General features: G+C 37.6%; 1 protein-coding gene across 4 annotated transcripts in view; it reads right to left on the bottom strand.

The window, feature by feature from the left end:
• MOCOS (molybdenum cofactor sulfurase) overlaps positions 1–12,012 on the bottom strand; it is a 211,389-nt gene that overhangs the window by 170,059 nt on the left and 29,318 nt on the right. The gene's annotated exons all lie outside the window — the stretch shown is intronic.

Raw genomic sequence — 12,012 nt, 5'->3', positions numbered from 1 at the left:
CACTCAGAGTACTGACAGGCCATGTTCCAGGGGAGTACTTGCCATCTTACAGACCCACTTTCAGAGACAGGACCCCAGCCTAGCAGGGACCTTTTGCATGCCATATGCTATAGGCATTATTATGAGCTGCTCTGAGTCTGGAAGCAGTGGTTTGACCACCTCCCTTTGCCTGCCCTGCTGCCTGCACAAAACTACCCGTCTTTGCCACAGCTGACACTGAGTGTATGTGTGTGTCTACATTGCTTCAGCACCATATCCAGCATATGGACTTAAAACAACTGTCAGCAGCTCCAGTCTGCTGGCTACAGTACCATGAATGTACCTCTGGAAAAGGCCTGGAAGGAGACCATGGGAAATAGTAACAGCACGTGACCAAAGCTGGTAGAGCATTATTTATGTCACAACTCATCCCATGGCTCCCTTAAAAGCCATCTGCAAACACAGAATGCCCCACCAGGTAAGTCTGCTGACCTATGTTCACCAAATAATGTTTTGCTGTTTTTTCTTTTCCCTTCTAGAAAATGGTACTGATCTGTAGGTTACGCAGAATAAATCACCAGGGTGATTCTTTCACTGTGGTAGTAAAAACAAGCTTAGCAACATTTATATTTTGCTGTGATTAAACCTTCCCACAGAACTCCCATTCACAAATTTTAAATGACTTACAATATGCTACACACCTCAGTAATTATATTCTAAGTCATCAAGTTCACACACACTCTCCTTTTGTAGCAACCCACGTGTGCTTCAGAGAAATTACTTCTGAACATGCTTAATTTTAAAGTCTTCATTTTACATACTGTATGTAATCAAACTTTTTATTAAACATTGCCAAGCAATCTGTCTCATTTAAAATGAGCTGCTAGAAGAGGTAAAGGTCCATTAAGCTGTTAATTGCATGCTATAACTCTGAATTCTTAAAAAGTTATGTTGAATATTGTTTTCCCAAATGCTTAATTTCATATTTACCTAAGTCTACTACCATAGTTACTGTATTGGTCAGGTATATGCTAAGAAATTAACATAGCCACATCAGCAAAATTCTCCCAGGTAGAAAGAGGGAACAAAAAGAGAGAATTTAATTTCCATTTCTCTTGATACAGGGAATTTCACCATACAGATACAAAGCACAAACCCACTAATGCAGAAATACGAGTACACCCTAAAGGCAAAGTGCTTCTGCTACAGTAATGGCTTAAGTGATTTGATAGCTCAAATTCATTGCAAGTAAACCTCAATTAGACTTGAAAATGAAAGTCAAGCAGGTGTCATAGAAAATATTATATGCCACTGTTTTTAAATTACTTATAATAGAGGTGCAAAAATACTTTAGGCTGTGAAAATAAAATTGAGATGGCTCCAAAACACATAAACCACGTATAAACATTTTCAAAAAGATTGCTACCTCTTATATATGCCTCTGAAATAGTTTGAATGCAGGTATTTGTATGCAAAAAACCTTTCATTAAAACATTTTAATTTGACTATTCCAAGCTCAAGAAACAGCAACTCTTTTTTACATAGTAGCTAATTAACTAGACCTTACTTCATATCATGTACCCTTGTCAAATAAAATTGTATTTCTCATCCCTTAAAGACTTTATATCTATCTTTGTTTTAGTTTGTAGTAACTTCAATCATATGATAATGAAAGTAGACACAGAGGAAATGAATTAAGTACATATTAATTTCTCTAAAAGACTTGTAACTCAAAGCACAGTATTACATGAATGTTGATGTTTATTTTTCCTATTTTTGCCCCCTATTCAATTAGCTGTGCAGACCTTCTCACTACAGTGAGAATCAAGTAATTAGCACTGGTATGTGCAAATTCATTATGTCTTGTAGAAGACTCTCTCCTTCCAGCCTTATGACCTGTCTATAGGAAGGAACATCAGCCAACATCTTATCAAGGCCATGCACTTTAAAAACGGTAGGGAACCTTCCCAGCAAGAATTTGTGGTCACACCCTTTCCACTTCAGAAGGCCTGTGACAGCTCTGAATTGCCAGGCAAGACTACTTCATGCACAGCAACAGACTTCACTGTACTGTCCACAAGGGACAACCAAAACCACCAGCTACTCAGCAGAAACACCAGAATCCAGGTGCTTTAGCAATTGATACTTGTGTGCTTACAGCTCTGATGTTCATGGGCCACAACAAGGAAAAAGGTTACCTTAGCTCTTTTTCACACAATTTTAAAAAAATAACCACAGAAATCAAAAGGGTCCCAAATTTACAAAATAAAACAGCATGAGTATTTCGATAAGTACAAACAGCCTTGAAATATATCAGCATGATCTTTCAAATTACAATAGCTGTTCAGGGCCCGAGACTTCAGATTAGGAGAATTAAATTTCCAGAATTCAGTGGTGTGTGTGCTTATTTAATTAAAACCAGGCAGAATTTCATTTGCACTTCACTGTTAAGAATGCCACCTATAATACCACATTTTGGCAGTGCAGCTTAAGTCTAATTTATACTAAGAGCATACTTCATCAAACTCATTCTGAAGTTCATTACAAACGCTAAACACCAGTACTATTTGCTATAGTGATCCCATCCCATTTGGATGTTTAAATAGGCAAACACAGTCAGATAAACTCGCAGTGGTTTGTGAATGTTCTATGGCTTTTTCAGTTGAAGCCTTTTGTATCTGAACTGCAACTGTGAGCTACATGATGTATCCGTGATTTTAGATTTTCACAGGTATAGCTCAAGGCATTGAAAAACTATCTTGCTTGTGCCTATGTCTATAAAGTAAATTAATTTATTTTATTCTATTTTTCTCTCACAAATGAAGCAGCATGTTATACTAATGACTGGGCTACATCCCACACAAGGGTTTTCCACTGACTGACAGAAAGTTACCCTTGTACACCTCCTTCAGACAATGCATATGGCCCAGACCATGCCCTGTAAGGCTGGCACATGTAAGGCTGGTAAAACTTTCTCCCACACAAAAGAGAGAGAAGGAGACTTGAATGCAAGCAACAGCATCCTATTTACTGTGACACCCACTCAAGACAGCTGACAAGTGTTACTGCAATGTCAGAGGCCTCTCTCTTTCCTCTAAGCAACTATGTCAGCCCTGTAGGAGGGAGGAGAGGCACTGCTACTACCTATTTTGGCTCAGGCAAGTTTGATTAACCAAACTATACCATGGTTGTTTAGGTTTCTTCCCTAGCTGAGGTAACCTATTCCTGACAGATTTGCAAACTCCTTTCAATCTACTACAGCAGCACATTTAACTCATCCCAATCAAACACAGGTGGTTTGTGCTGGAGTCATGGACAATAATGCAGAAATTACGTGATTGTAGCACACTATTTACACAGGAGGAATATAACCAAGAAGGGTTAGAAGGTCTGTTTTAATCCAGGCTCAGTCACTGCCTTTGTACAATGTCTCAGCCACAACACTTCAGAAGTCTGTACAGTTTCTCAGGCCAGTTTCAAAGCATGGCAACACCCGAAGTGCTAAAAATGAATGCAAATAACAATCAAGTGGTCAAAATCATCCATAAATAGTTTTTGCAGGGAAGGAAACATTTCCCAAGTATGTTACTGAAAACGTCCATTATACTGTATATGATATTTATGGAGTTCACATTAAGCATTTTGGCACAATTAAAGTTCTACATATATGGCAGGCTGTTCAGTCCTTGGAAGGCCAGACAGGTACTTTCCAAATAAGCTGGTACAAGGAGACTTAAGGGTTTGGAGTGTCTCAGTGTGGGACTAAAGGCTTTCCAGCCCTGAGAGATGAGCAGGGCAGCTATTTTCTAACAGACCATTTTGGACTCTCATTTTAACCTTCCACAGAAAGACAGATCTGTGTGAAATAAAACAACCTTCAGCTTTTATGAATTTACAGCAAGAGTGTAAGCATCTTGAGACAGCTCTTACTGGCAGGCAGATTGCTTTCTCCTATTGCAAGTTAGCATGGACAGTCATTGAACTGGAAGTTTCACAGTCAGCTCACCAGAGTCAGGCTCCTAAAAGAAGACTGAATTGGACACCACACAGGATTTTGGCACCAGGATTTTTGAACGAATAGGTCAGTGAAATTTTTCTTAGCAGGGCAAAATTAACTAGGATTGTGCCTCACACCTCTAGTGCACTGCTTCCCTTGTTAGCTCAAAAGCTTCAGCATTATATTCCAGAGGTCAGTTTTAGTATTGTTCATCATCTTTCATCTTTTTGTAGTTTTGTTTTTGTTTGTTTGGTTGGTTTGGTTTGGTTTTTTTTTTTTTAAGTCCTGCAAGACAACACCGTTTTCATACACAGTTTATCACAAGTCAGAAATATCTGTGAACATTAACAGAGTTTCCAAAGAAGTGATTCACATCTCTAAAACCTCCTCTATCACATGAAAGGTATTTGCAAAAAAAAATTTACTGAAATACTAAACACCTTTAAAAGAGTAAAGACAGACAAACTAGAAGTGGTAAGAGGATGGCTGAGTGTTGAAGAGCTCTTATGAGCACCATGGTTGTGATCACTAGATTCATTACAAGCCTAGGGATTCTCCATAAAATCCAAAGCATATACATCTTACTCCTCTAAACAGTCTCACCATCCAAAAGCTTACAATAAATTCTAAATTATTAGCAACACATTATTGAGCTGGCACTCAGTAATATTAGTGATGCAATTTTCTTCTGCCTTGATACATACCAAATATAGTAATAAAATCTAGCAAATTAAACCTGGATTCACTAGTTGTTATTAACCTTAATATAAAGGAGACAGTTCTATTCAGTCTTGCCTCATTAACCTTCACATTCCTGTATCTTACCATGACTTGTGCTGCTTCTTAAAGGCACCCTTTAATTTCAAGGACATCATCTTTGCTTACAATGTTCAAATTAGAAATAAAGTTTAAAACAGGTAAGAAACTTGAATCAATGAAATAAGCAGAGAAATGAAAGAATAATGAAAGATAGAAGGAACTCACACATATTGCCAGCATATATTACAAAGGTCCATCTGAGTTTTAGGTAATTATTTGCTATAATTTCAAACTACAAAGGAAAGTTAGTGTATTTATCTTCAAAGAACTAGATGTTTAAAGTGATAAAGTTAATAAAATCATTTTCTCTCCTATAAGTCAATGTGATCTCCCTAAACAATAACCCTCTCTACAAAATCTCAGAATCTCCTTTAATTTTTGCTCCATTCATATAAGTATCAACCAGTTTATGGACCACATTATCACTTTCAGCATAGCATGAAATTTCATAACAAAAACAAACAAGAAAGATCATGTTCCAATAAATTTATTACATTCTAGCAGAATCTTCAGAAATATGTGCTTTCTTTCTTACTAGAAATCCATTGTGCCTACAGATTATCTCTATTCATTTGAAATGCTTGTGCCATTCCCTTAGCTTTATAATATTTTTGTTTTCTCATAGCACCCAGAATATTTGATGAGGTCACATCACCATTTCAAGAATCTTTTATGCTGTCTCAGTTACCATACACTCAAGTGCCATACTGCAGGACTTACTTCAACAACCCCATTCTATTTTGGTTACACATTTCAGAAAGATTAGGGTAATCCAGACCAAACCCAGAGACAGATTGGGGCGGTGGATGAAGAATGCACCTTGGAAGTAGAATCTAGAGGAGTTTATCTTGTTCAACCTATGAAAACAGGAGAATGGAAAAGGACTCCTCTACATAAATGCATCAGAAGGGGTTAATGGTAGAAAAGACCACAAAAGCCTATAGGCAACATAAAATTTTGGTGTAGGAACAGAAGGATACTAGCTTCTCAAGAATTCTCATACTCTTGAACCATACCAGCTGGGATACATTTCTGACCTAGCTGTCCTGAAACCAGGCCCCCTAACACCCTTACTGGGCCCACACACACTTGTTTCATCCCCGCTGGAGTTAAGGTGGCTGGTTTACACCACATCATCACCTGTCATCTGCCACCTGCCATCAGTCACCTACCATCCTTCTGCACTTCCCCTTCTCAGTTTCTTCTGCTTAACTCTGCTGCTGCAATGCTCCCACCAGCTCTGCTCCCTCTGGTGTTTAACACGATATCTGAGCAGTCCGAAAGCCCTGCAGCTGACTGCTTTTTTTGCCATAGAAAAGTTTTCATTAGGGCAGCAATGACCTCACTAACAGGCTGTTATATATATAATGGACACAGTTGCCTGCGGCTAAGTGCTGTCTCAGTGCCGGGGGGTGGGGGTGGGGTGGAGGGGGATGGAGGAAAAAAGAAAACAACTACTAAAAGACATGGGATATTAACTGAGAATTCAAGCAAGATAGCAGGTTGCAGAGGACAGAGAAAAAAAAAGTTTTAGGACTCCAGCATCTAGTATTGCCGCTGTAAATAACCTGCTCATTAGAGAAAGAGAGCTGACAACATGCATTATCACTTGACAAAGCAAATATATTTGCTCTGTCTGTAAGAAGACTGGATGAGCTACAGATAGCCTGGAACAATGCACAGAGGAAATGGCATTATCAGAGATGAGAAGGCAGCCACATTTACACTTGATGTAACAGGGATAAAAGATAATTCTAAGGCTACATCACAACTGAGAGGGAAAAAAAAGTGATGAAATCACTTAAACACAGAGTCAACTGCCCCAAGTTACCATTACTTGCAGATCATATCTGCTTCTGGAGAAAAAACCCAGAAGATCCTGAATACATCGCTATATTCAGGAAGTTAGAAGTTCACCAGCAGTTAAAAACATATATACTCAAAATTCAAATAATACATCATGAACTAACTATCCCCCTAATATAGTGTTATATAAGTAACACTAACAGCTATTCACTTAGGTCAAGTTTATAATAAAACTACTTCAGTAGATATCAGCACTAAAAATCATGATCATTCAGGATCATCAACAGTGGGCAACAAAACCAGTACCAAAGTGCTGAGGGAACAGAACAGTAATCAGAGTCAGAACTGGCGGTCAGAATTTTGGATGAGGAGAAAAAAAGTCATAGTACAAATGATGACCATTTAAGGATTCAAGCCTGCTGGTAAAAACTGCAGCAAGGTGGGGCTCAGATGGCAAATAAAGGATGAGTGCAAAAAGCTTTGCCTTGCAGCAGAAATGACACCAGGAATTTCAGATTCATTGAGACACAAATGCCACCAAAGAAGCCCTTTGGAATGCTTTAATGTGTCTTCTACAGCTTAATTATAACAACAGATGAAGTACTCATATTGCTTTACAAGTGAAATCAGCAAGATTCAAAATGGAGCTCAATACTGGGTTTGCTAACTTCACAGAAAGACTATTTTCCAAGGCTATGATTTTAAATATAAGACACAAGCAGCACAGGGTAAACTTTCATCACCTGTGCATTTCTTGGTAGAGGATCATTGAGTCAGTTTCAGATGGAGCAAAACAGAAAGTGTCCACAGTCTTCAAAAAAAATTAGGCATGAGGAAAAATATCAGCAGAACTTTGGACAACATACATAATTGTAGATGGCATTCAACATTTCTTGACTTCAATCAGATGGAGCACCTCTCCAATGCTACATAACTTGTGCTGAGAAACAGAAGTGTGCTGAAGTCAGAACAGAGTTGTCAAGCACAGCAGGTGCACACAGGGGACGGCAGAAATTTTATTTGTACTGGTATCTGGTCTGCCAAAAGCCTTACTTAAAATACAAATAACCATCTAGGCCAGTAATGAAGTTGTCAGGCTCCCCTGGAGTTGGCAAAGGAGATGCTAATGTTCCCAAGAGCCAGTCAGGACTATGTTACTGCTCACTGAACAGCCAGGGCAACAGGTGTTACCAGAAAAGTCACAGATTGGTGTCTCACTGAACTGCTTCTTAGGAAGTTACTGCAAATCCAGAAGAGGGAAGAACACTACCTTTCTTCTATAAATGTTGTACAGCCTAGAGAGAGGAAAAATGCTTCCATATAATCCCTGAAGAAGACAAAGAGATGAAGAGAAGGAGGGGAAAAAGCAATTTGCATTGGGGAAATCTCACTATTTTTATCAATCAGTATTTTTATTAATCAGTATTTTGTTCCAATTGGACTATCTCATTTATCAGCTCATGTGCCCTTTCACAGACTTCCCCATGGACTCAGAGGCCACTGGTGCCTGCTAAAAAAGCAGCTGAGGAGGTAGGAAGGCTGTGTGCGTTTTAAAAATGTGATTTAAAATGGTGGCCTGAATCCAAGTAAGCCTGTACCACTCTCCCTACTCTGTTATCGAGAGAGCAATGGCACAGAAAGATCAGTTTTAAACTTAGTCTCCATAGCTCCTTTGTTGCAGCCATATTAAAAAAGCAGATTCCTGAGGTTTTTTTTCTGAATCAGAAAGAAAAAAAAAGTAAAGGTTGTATCCAGTCTTTTTCAGACCTCTTTACAAAACATTCTAACCACCCATACAAATTAAACTCAGAATTGCCTAGAAGCATTTCATCCTTTGTGTTCATAAACTAGCCATCTTGACCTCTGGACTTCAATTTACTTTACTGAAATATTTATTTCCTTCAATAAATGAAGCATTCCAAATTTGACTCTCTTTGCAACAAAGATTAGCCAGAGAGCATGACCATCAATGTACCGATTTTATTTACTGCAATCTCTTTATATAAACCATGAAGGTATAAAGCTGACTACCAGAAGAGTAACAGAAGGTATTAGCAAACTCATTTCTAAAGCTTCAGCTTATCAAGTTAATGATTAATGAATTTATTAAAACAGAGATGAAAGTCCAGGAGTAAAGTTCCAAAGTAAGACAGACAGATTTTATTTGTTCTTAATCCAGTCTCTCATTCAAAAATAACAGTACCTATTACTGTGACCAGAAGCTTTTTAATACCTTGCATAGGATTGCTAAGAGTAAAGCCAGCAAAAGTAATGATTGACTCTTGGAAACAGCTGTTCATAAAATAGAGTCCTTTGCATAAAAGGCTAGGTGTGGCCAAGGAGAAAACAAGAAGTATCTGCACCAAAGCCACTGCTCTGTCGTCATTCAGTACGTTCACAGAGCACAGAGTGGGGATATCAGCCACCTCACTGTGGCACACTGGGATTGTTTTTATGAATCATGAGAAAAAGATCACCCTCTTGCGTAAACTCTTCCAAAAAACCTATCCATTATCTATAATTGTCTTCCAATGCTTCTCCCATTTGCCACGTACAGAGTCACCTCAGTCCTTTTGTTGGACTTCACCGACTGTGGTATTTCAGACTTGCCCACCGAGCAGTGGGATCAGGAGAAGGAGGAAAAGCAGGATTTGCAAATGGCATTATAAAACAAGCATGCAAAAGGGCTGAACCATCCTAGTTTTAAAACAAGGTTTTCAAGTTGATAGGTGCCATTAAGGAGGACAGGATGCAGTGCTCAGATGTCACTCATCGGTATGGTCTCCTGTCAGTGACCTTTGCAAAGGGCAAATCAATACTAAGCAGATACTGTATCTACTACTTCTAACTGTTTAGGAAAGGTCAACTCATTTTCATGTATGTATCAGTTCCAACGCTACTGTTTTCAGACACAGAACTGCTTAAATCTGGGAATCAATAAAAAAATTCTTATCTTGCACGTAGCAGCATTTCAAAATATGTGATAACTTAACAAACAAGACTTGGAATGAAAACATTTCATAAGCAAGGTATGATGCGTATAGAAGGAATGTAAAGCTTTACCTTGCTATCATGAAATGTTCTCTACAAGTAAATGCAAATGAAATTATAAACAGCATTTATGGGACTGCTTCCTTAGCATAATTTAGTATCACCTGTATGTTTTACCACAGAAAAAATATATTTTTAAAATACTAAGACATTTACAGTCATTTTATGCATGCCTGCTGCACCTTTTTTTGTTTGTATGACAGGCCACAGAGATTATTCTCCTCTTATAGTTCACTTAGATGGCATATTTTGAGAGGAGCCTTTATAAAAATGCATGTTTTGGTTCTATATTTAAACTTGATCCCATTTAGCTCAATGTCCAATCCTTTTAGCTTCAGCAACAAAATTCTGTAATACACATATTGCTGCAATCTAGGAGATGCTTGGTACTGAAATCACAGCTGAAATTTCTGGCCTTTTGAAATATATATTTGAATTCCTGAAGTACGATTCAGTTTAACATACCACAGTACCTGAAAGTTCAAGGATGAACATCAAAAGTCTATTACAACAACACTGTGTTTAAATGAAAAAGTATCGTGTTGTATATTTTAAACACACTAGAAACTTCAAACAACACTAAAACTTCAGTCTGGCTCTAGTCAGAAGACACTGTTGCACTATTTGATATTGCAAGGGTAAGATCCACAAGGACAGTGTTTTAAAATATTCAGAAAGATAGTATTTTTAAATGCTTCCATATGGGAAAAGGGTTATTTAATACTCAATGTAATGAATTTCCTAGTTGCATTAACTGCAACATCATAAGGAGATATTGTACTCCTGTTCTTTAGCTGTATTTAAGTGGAGCAATGGCACTTCCATACATCCATAAGCAAAGTCATAAAAAGGATCTATAATCTTGTGATGCATACATTTAATACATTTTGGTAAGGTTTATTACAGTTCTTGCTTCCTCTTCTCAGCATCACTCATGGTTAATGTGGAGATATGCACAATGTTAAAAATCACTCAGCAGTTCCACTTCAAGAAAAGAGAAGCAATGTTTTTAAGAATAAAACAGCTATTTCTACTCTTATTGCACTTGAGTTGGTCAAGAGGTAAGCCATCTTATTATAATTTTGTAAATCTTAGAAAACATCCACTGACTCAATTATTTAATTATTTACTTTATTTTCTTGCAAATCCACATTCTAAGAGTGGTTTCTCTCTGTCAAGCAGATATGAAGGTAAAACCAAATCATTCAGCTTTGTACCATGAAACAGTGTACACTGCCAGATTAGGAAAGTCTATTCTGATGCTGCTATCAGCAATGTTGACAAATATAAACCTGAAATTAAGCTTTGTGTTTATTTTTAAATAGTTGGTTGTGCCATCCCATTGAAAAATCAAAACAAAAAACTAAAAGAAAACCCCCCCAAAATAAAATCATATTTTCTTGGGGTCAAACACTGAAAAAAGAGCTATACTTCTGACTGCAGCCATGTGCCAAAATCAGAATTACACGCAAGCAACTAATTTTAAGATTTCTGAAATTACCTGCTGAATTATTTTTTCACAGAGGAAATACAGTCTATGCACTGTGACGCAGGACAGAGCTGCCTGTCTCCCTGTATTGTAACATTTCATATTTTGATTAGCTGCAATGGCATAGAAGTATAGATTTTTAATATACTTTTACTGCCTTTTAGATAGCTGATTTACTGACAGTGGTTTTAGGGCATTTTCTTCCTCAATTTTTATGACTACGCCTTTTTGATGACTATGCTTTTTAAATTTTTATTGGGGAATAATGGCTGAATTTTTATAGGGACAGATGACAAATTCTATTAGGTACGATACTGAAAATGTTCATTTAGATGCAGAGGGAATTTAAAAAAAAATCAAAACAAACAAAAAAACCACCCACCAAAACCACTAGTATGTTCTTGTCAACTCCCATCCTGCTCTTAAAAAAGTCATAAAGCGGGATCTAAAATAATACAACCTGAGGATGTAAGCTCTATTAAAGTAATCTAGGTTTCTTACAAGGTGAAAGTCTACTTCCTTACTCACTAACGACAAAGAACAGAGAGTACAATAGCAATTATTCTAGAAACAGTTACACTTCCTACTGTGCCTTCATAAGCAGAACGATGAAACAGCAACGTTGCAATAACACTGAGAGTAAATGGAAATCAGAATGCTAACACTGCATATGAGCACACAGGTCTGCTCAAAAGACTCTGAAGGGCTGTAGGTATTGCTCTATCCAGCTATAAGTGGCTGCTTTTGAAAACAGCTATTCCTTGTAGGTAGTCTCTTCCATTTCCATTTGGCTATAGGTTGTCATCCTGCACAGCATTAAGAGACGGTTGTAGAAAAAGTAAAAATAAATGCCTTCTCCAGAAAGTTGGTG

The sequence above is a fragment of the Manacus candei genome, unplaced genomic scaffold (genome assembly GCF_025592945.1).
Source record: "Manacus candei isolate 608988 ecotype Guabito, Panama unplaced genomic scaffold, ASM2559294v1 h1tg000088l, whole genome shotgun sequence".
Classification (NCBI taxonomy): Eukaryota; Metazoa; Chordata; class Aves; order Passeriformes; family Pipridae; genus Manacus; species Manacus candei.
The sequence above is the reverse complement of the archived record's forward strand: the minus strand, read 5'-3'. Positions and strand labels throughout refer to the sequence as shown.